Genomic DNA, 7,775 nt, shown 5'->3' with positions numbered 1-7,775 from the left:
TTGTGTGGGTAGATACAGTGGTGTGCCTCAGAAATAACACAGAGACAGCTACAACACAGAAAACATCTCAATATCAGTTGACAGAATGTGCAGTGGCTACAGGAGTGATAGCTATGGTGCAGGGAAAGACAACAGTCAATCAACTAATTGCACTCACCTATGTTAGATCTAATATGCACGATCAAACCCTGACGCTAGGCCCAAATGCTACAAAGATAGACATCATTCCCATACATGGAAGAAATGGTGACAGTGATGGTAAGATGTGAACATGGTCAATGTACTGATGAAAATGCGCAGATAACAGTCACCAAGGAGGCAGCCCTCAAACTGGTGAAGCCTGGTAATAGGAGTCGTACACGTAGAAGCATGACCAAGAGAGGAAAAGGGGGGAGAAACATGTGGCAAACAAGCAATTGGGAAAAGAACATTTCAGCTAGACAAATAAGTAACCAGACTTCTATAACGTGCCACAACTCTAAAAAGATGCCAAGGGTTATGCCGGTCCCAGGATTTAGGTAAAAGAGATGTGTAGAGTGTGGCCTATGTTTGGCCTTTTGCCTGTTGGAATTTGCAGGGAACTCAAGTAGCAAATGGGTAAACGCAATGAACAAGCACCCCGAATTTTGCCCAGTAATGGCACAAGGCCTAGACTTCTACCTCAAGTGGAAATACCAGAAAACACTATGCATCCATTCTGTGTAGCTCGGGGAGAACATGTAGAGAAAGTATTGGATGGAACCGATGCTAATAGCACCCAAATACGATGCCGTGACATAACAATCCGAGCTGTAAGATCCAAATATGTCCAAGGCACAAATTTAACATTGTGCAACCTGAACAAGGGTTGCAATAATGATACTATTTACATGAACCAGACAGTAAACCTGTGCAGAACCACCCAGAAGGCAGTCATTCACTGTAGACAGGTGATAACAGGTGACGGAGAGGGCATATTAAAAGTAAAACGTAGAACTAAATATAAGAATTACAAAGTGGCATCAACGGAGAATGGCACACAACCACTAGCTGATATATTTTGGATATGCGACAGTGACAAGCAACTAAGAGCAGCACTGCCAGCAAATTGGACAGGAATTTGTGCCCCAGTCAAGTTGACAGGATCAGTATCTGTTTATGAGGAATCCCTATTTAAGAGAGACAGTACATTAAACCAAAAGCGTACTCGCAGAAGCTTGATGCCACAATGGCAGGAGGTGGACAAGGTGTATATTGCATGGAACCAAGAACCTCAGGGTATTCCAGATGAATACCAAGCCATAAGTGAAGCATGGATCATATCGGCCAAGCATTAGGTGGAGCCCCGTTGTTTGGTCCAGTAATAAATGCACAATACATAGCGCAGAACAGCAGGTGGATTAATTACCTGTGGTTCAATCAACAAGGTTCATTAATTGGACTATAGATGCATTTGAGGGAGTCAGAGAACAGTTACATGCCACCACCCTTGTGGCTCTGCAGAATAGATTCGCAATTGACACCCTGCTAGCAGAAGATCAAGGGGTGTGTGAGATGATTGGAGAAGAATGTTGCACTGTTATTCCAATGATTACAGGTAGTGATGGAAACCTCACAAAAATACTGAAGACAATGAAAGACCTCAGAAATAAACACGTAGCCAATTCCAATTGGAACACTAAGCTAGAAAAAATCGCATGTCCTGGAAGAAAATAATATTGACAATAGGCATGATTCTTGGAGGGTCATGTTGTATATTACCAATTGTCAAAGTAATGATGAGCAAAACAGCTAAGGTAATAACAGGACAATTTCCCCTTTTCATTCTAGACACAGGTGACCGAGACGATCCTAGAAGTACTAAGTAGGAAGAATAGGGGCAGGAAAAAAAAAGAAAGAAAGAAGATTCAATTCAGCATTGCAACTCGTTTTAGACCGGTTGCCATATCAATCCAAAGTTCTAAAACTTGTCTGCAAGGTATAGATAAAAGCCATTCACTGCACTCAGAAGGCTATCCATTGCCACCAAATGCAATAATTCGGTTGCAAGCATTACACCCCACAAACTGGGAAAGATATACATATTACTTACCTAAAGGACTGATAGTGCACATTAGCAATATATCTATGACCTATAACTATGACCTGGTTAGTACAAAGTTTCAGGTATGAATGCCAGTATATACCAAAGCACAAATACAGACAATTACAGTATGTTCATGGAAAGATGTCTTGTTCAGCACACATGAAGCACTGCGCCGGAAAGGCAAGCAGGGAGTCAGAGACAAATCAGCTTGGTGCGGGATGAATTACAGCTTACATAAGGGTGATTATGGAAAATGGAAGGAGGAGGTAGAACAGGATATTGTAGGGATTATGCCTTGGGGAAAGAAGGGGTTTTGGAGATGAACTCATGGTGTGCCTTGTCTCATCAGACTAACATGGTGGATGATCCAGAGAGTTGGCAGTTGAGGGATCTGTATGACCGAGCACGCCAACAGGGATCCTATGGTCAACCATGGCAGGTTCCTGATGGCCCTGGCGGGATGGGGCTGTTACCACAGGCAGACCAGCAGTATCACCAGCAACTGGTGGGACCAAGCAGGTGCCCACCAGAGGGGAATCAACCAGGAGACGGAGGACAGCCACTACCCAACCAGAGGGGACGGATCGGACCAGGATCAGCCTTAAACCCACTACCACAGCCACATGAGTACACAGTCAGCGTGATATACTCGCCAACGGAATTGGACTACACACCCAACACGCCACAATACACACCACCACCACCACCACCATTAGTATTTGAACCTCAGCCAGAGGTACCAAGTTCAAGCACAACTGCACTGGGGAGAGGAAACCCTGAGCCGACCCCTGGTCCATCACACCTCAAGCCGGGATATGCGAAGCCAGATTTTGGCACTAGAATCCCAGAAGATATACCACCGATTTCAGATGATGAGGACACCACGGAGAATTAATCAGAGAAGAACAAAGGATACCCAACCCCTGACCAGATCACCGGATCAGAATTGGCTGACATGAACATAGGCGAGTTCCGAGCGTATGTGGAACGTTACCCCTGGACCGAAGAAATAGTAACTGGAATGAGACGAAGGGCGATGAGGAGCCGAGCTGAGAAGCGTAGCCGGGAACGGAAGAAGGACAAGTTGAGGAGTTGGCTTGCAAAAATCACAAGCTGAAACAAGAACTTGCCCAACAGAAAGAACTGGTTGCACAGAAGTCTCAAATGATTGAAAAGTTGGTGCTGATGTACACGAGACAAAAGGCAACAATCCTGACTAAAATATGATGTGCCATGTAACAAAGAATTACTGTATAACACACTACTGATGATTAAATGATATCTACTCAAGGGATGGATGACACTACTGACACTTAACTTTGGCATAATTTTGAGATAAAAGTAAAAAAAACTGCTGATTGAAATGTATTAATGGATAGTGATAAACTAATGTAGTTTGTGTGTATAATACCCCACACATCATTGATCTGTATACTTCTATGGGAAGGCTCCATGTTGTAGTTAACATGACTAGTAGCTCTCACATAAGGTAACCTTTTATACGTTGTGACCTCGTGTTACAATGTCACAAAGGGGGGATATGTAGTATAAAAGTTGGTGTAGGTTAGTGCATGTTATAGGTTAGAAATCATGTAATCACACAAAGAGCTTGGAATATTAGTGTAGGTTAGTGCATGTTATAGGTTAGAAATCATGTAATCACACAAAGAGCTTGGATATTATGTTGTGAGCACTATGTTTTAAGTAATGTTTTTTTTTTAAGTGTTAAGTAGAATAGATTTTATATTTTGAGTTTTAAAAAATAGAAGTACAGTAAGCTGGATTCTAATGGTGTAATCCTGAAGAAAGGAGAACAAAAGAAAATATATGGTGTAGGCCATGAAGTCTGCGGGTTCTGTGTTAAGAACATAGAGACTCATGCCTTACACACCAGGCCATGGAAGGATATTTTCTTGACATTTTCTTTTTGTTTCTCCCTTTCTTCAGGATTACACCATTAGAATCAGTATACTGTACTTTTATTTTTCTTTACAGCCTGTGCACCAGGGAATACACACTCTTCTACACATCCCCTGTAGGGGGGTGTGCTGGGAACCCTTTTCACTAAACAAGTTACGCATTTATCAAAAGTCTTGTCTGGTATTACAATCTGATCACATGATTCGTGGTGTGCAGGCCTATCTTTCATCGTTCGTCAGCCTGAATGCAGAAACATATCATGGCCCGCAAGTGGTGGAGAACCTGCTTCCTCTGGGGGTAAGTAATCATATATTGACGTCATACTTATTTAAACTAAACAACATATAAATTCCTAAAAAATAGACATTTGTGCTACAACATTCCCGATGAAGCAAAAGAAATGTCAATATGTTTTGGTGGTGTTACTAGCAGCTTTTGAATCTATGTAATCACCTGAGATACGTTCCATGATTAGGGGTGAAATTTGGTCAATGTTGCATTATTCACCAAATTTTGTTTCAAACTGGTAAAATGGTAAATGGACCTGTACTTGTATAGGCGCGCTTTCCTAGTCTTCCGACCACGTCAAGCGTTTTAGCACTAACGTGCCAAACATTCACCCCCCTTTCACACACATTCACTCCAAGTGAGGCAAAGTCCATCGAACAGAAAACCTAACTCATTCACCACACCGATGGCTATGGCATCGGGAGCAATTTGGGCGGCGTTTCAGTATGCTTGCTCAAGGATACTTGCGACCCGTGGCAGAGGAGCCGGGGATCGAAACCAAAACAATCTATGATTTGGGACGCCCCCTCCTGCAATCTGAGCCACAGCCGCGCCCGCGCTGGAGGCATGTTAATAATTACTGCAGTACCAGATATTATCATGCACAGCTGTGCCCATTACAAACAGTCATAACTGTCATTTTACCTTATTTTACCTCTGTATTTAAAAATTCTAATTTATTTTCAAGCAGGGCAATCCCTTGGCAGTCCGTTTTATGGGAAATAAGGAAAGCGACAGGAATGAGAGGTGATAGAGGAGATCGCGCTGCAAGTTCTTCTGACTCTGAGTCAAACAGTGATGAAAGAAATCTAGGAGTAATTTCAAGCCAGCATGAAGAACCGCCGGCAGTGAGTAAGGCAGTTCTGAATGAGGCAGGATGAAGTTCCGATGAGGAGCATAAAGAAGATACCCAATCAGCAAGACGAGAAGGTCGCAAACAAGGCCGAAGGAACGCCTACTCAGAGAACATCCAGCTGGTTACTCTCTTAGGCCGAGAAAAATATCATGCCTGCCACATCACCCACAAGTGTCAGTCGTATCCGCCTAGTCGCATAGTAGTTGATCGTACCAGAACCTGAATAAAACACAAACCTTTGTATGGGTTGTTGATATTTACTGAAAGTAGTATGCAACTAACCAGCTAAATTGCAGTCCATGAACTTGCTGAATAAGTACCACTTCTGTACAAGATACACACCCGCAACACAGTATGTACTTTGTGTATATATTTTTGCTCTGTTTTTTAACAGCTGGCGGTACAGAAAGGTTGAGCACCAGTCACAGGCAGCTGCCAGGTGAATCGTCAGCCGCACCTTGATGAGCTGTCTCTCCCACGTAAGCTACCTTTCCCCAATTTTTTGATGACGATCTGTTCCAACATATTGTTGAACAGACAAATCTCCTACAGCTTGTCAATTTTCGGAGCCCAGCATATAACAACCCACCTGTGGATGAGATCAAGTCATTTTGGTTGCGCATTAAGCTCAATCATGGGGTCGATGAGAATGCCATCTCATGGATCGATTATTGGGCAGAAGACACACGTTATGCCCAAAATAGCCCATGTGAATGTCAGTAAACAAGGTTTGGAAATGCCTCTCACCCGATTCATCCACTTTCAAGACCCCCATCCAGACCATCAAGACCCACCAAGATCGGCTCTGCAAAGTGACACCAGCTAGCTGGAGCACAATAAGAAGAAGTGTCTGGCCCATTGGAGAGTTGAAAAGTTCTCAATAGATGACATAATGGTCCCTTACAGGGAACAAAGGCTGGGTCTCTCTGACATTATCTCGAGCACAACCTCCACCATTGGGGCTTAAAGATCTTCGTTTCGAGCAGGCATCCCTTCTGGGGATACGTTTATGGACCTCCTGACCATACCCCGGAAAGGCACATTCTGGCACAGGCAGGGTCGCAGCCAAAGAACTTGCGAAGTTGGAGCCCAACGTTGTCATTCAACTCCCTCAAGACCACCCAACGAACCCCATTGAGCTCGTCGTTGATCTAAACTTTGACAATTTTTTTCACCTCCCCTTCCCCAACTCATTGTGCATCTGAACGGAGTCTGTGTTTTCGCAAAGTTCTGGGAACCATCCGCAAGAACAAAGGCTTTCAAAGGATGCACCCACTTGAAGGATGACGCGTGCTCTGCTGAGGCAAGGAAGGGGCAGCTATGACTATGGGTGGATAATGGAGGCCAGAAGTGCTGTTGTAAAATGGTCTGACCCAACCAATCAGCTGTCCAGCCTGTGTTGACCTTGCTGACATGCACTGGTGGCCCTTGTATCCGACCCCTGCAAAGTGCCACCGGTGGTAGCCTGGGCCTCTTATTGGCAATTGGCTGATATAGCCATCAACAATGGATGGCTGCTGTATCGCCGAGCATTCAACAAGCATTGGTGTGCAAAAGCAAAAACAGCTCAAGGCTATTCAAGTCTGGAGGTCTGCAGATGCCCCTTCCACAGTGGACCAAGAGAAGGGAAGGCCTTCTCAAAGGAGGGGAGGAAATGTGCACAGCCCCACCCAAGATGCATACAAGGTCAAACAACCCCGAAGACCCCAAAATGGTTTTTTGATTGTCCCATGATCAAGTGGATCCATTTCCCAGCTTTCAGCAGACAAGGGAAAGGGCAGCTTTGCCCAAAGACCCAACACAATTACCTTGCACAAAATGTGGTGTTCCCTGTGCATCGTCACCGGGAATAATCACGCAATTGCTTTCCAGCGTTCCCATAAAAAAAATGAAATATAAGACGGAAATGAGGGGAATTGTTTCATAGACCGTTCCCACCATTATGGAAAAACTGGACGCCCATAAAAAACTTTCTCCACGTTTCAGTGCCTGTATGCAAAATGCAAATTGCTTGTTGTTTCTGTTTTTTAGTAATCTTTCAGTGCACAAGAGTTTAAATACTGTCATTCATGAAAATGTTCCGTTTTTGTGTCATTTTTTCATGAGATGCTTTTGTTTGAGATCTACTAAAATGGAGTTGGTACAAATGAATAAAATCAAACTTTAAAAGTGCTAATGTGTGAATGTAAATCGACCACGGATACAGACATATGTAATAATTTATCTTCATCAAATTGAACATTAATATGTTGATCATCCTGGGGCTTCTGTTTATACCTTAATAGGGGCAACGTTCCTGGAGATAAACTCCATAAAATCGCAAAATATTGATATATTATATCACTTTTGAATGTGGAAATACTTTTGCTTAGGGCTAAAAGAGAATGAGTCATAACATTCAAATTATTTTTTGGCATTTATTTTTCGCACTCCTGCCTGTTTAAGGGATAAGGAGAAGCTTTGTGGAGGAATGAAATTCAGTCCAAGTCTGCCTATCCTTCTACCTTCTTTCAAATATGACAATTTGGTGTAAACTTCCCCTCTGGAACGACCCTCAAAAAATTCCACCAACCGGTGATTTTCTTTCCTACCTAAGTGTGCTTATCAAAGCCCCAATTAAGCCTGCACCCTGAAAGGTCTTAATGT

The sequence above is a fragment of the Morone saxatilis genome, unplaced genomic scaffold (genome assembly GCF_004916995.1).
Source record: "Morone saxatilis isolate NCDOM2014 unplaced genomic scaffold, NCSU_SB_2.0 Contig9, whole genome shotgun sequence".
Classification (NCBI taxonomy): domain Eukaryota; kingdom Metazoa; phylum Chordata; class Actinopteri; family Moronidae; genus Morone; species Morone saxatilis.
Note: the sequence above shows the minus strand (reverse complement) of the source record.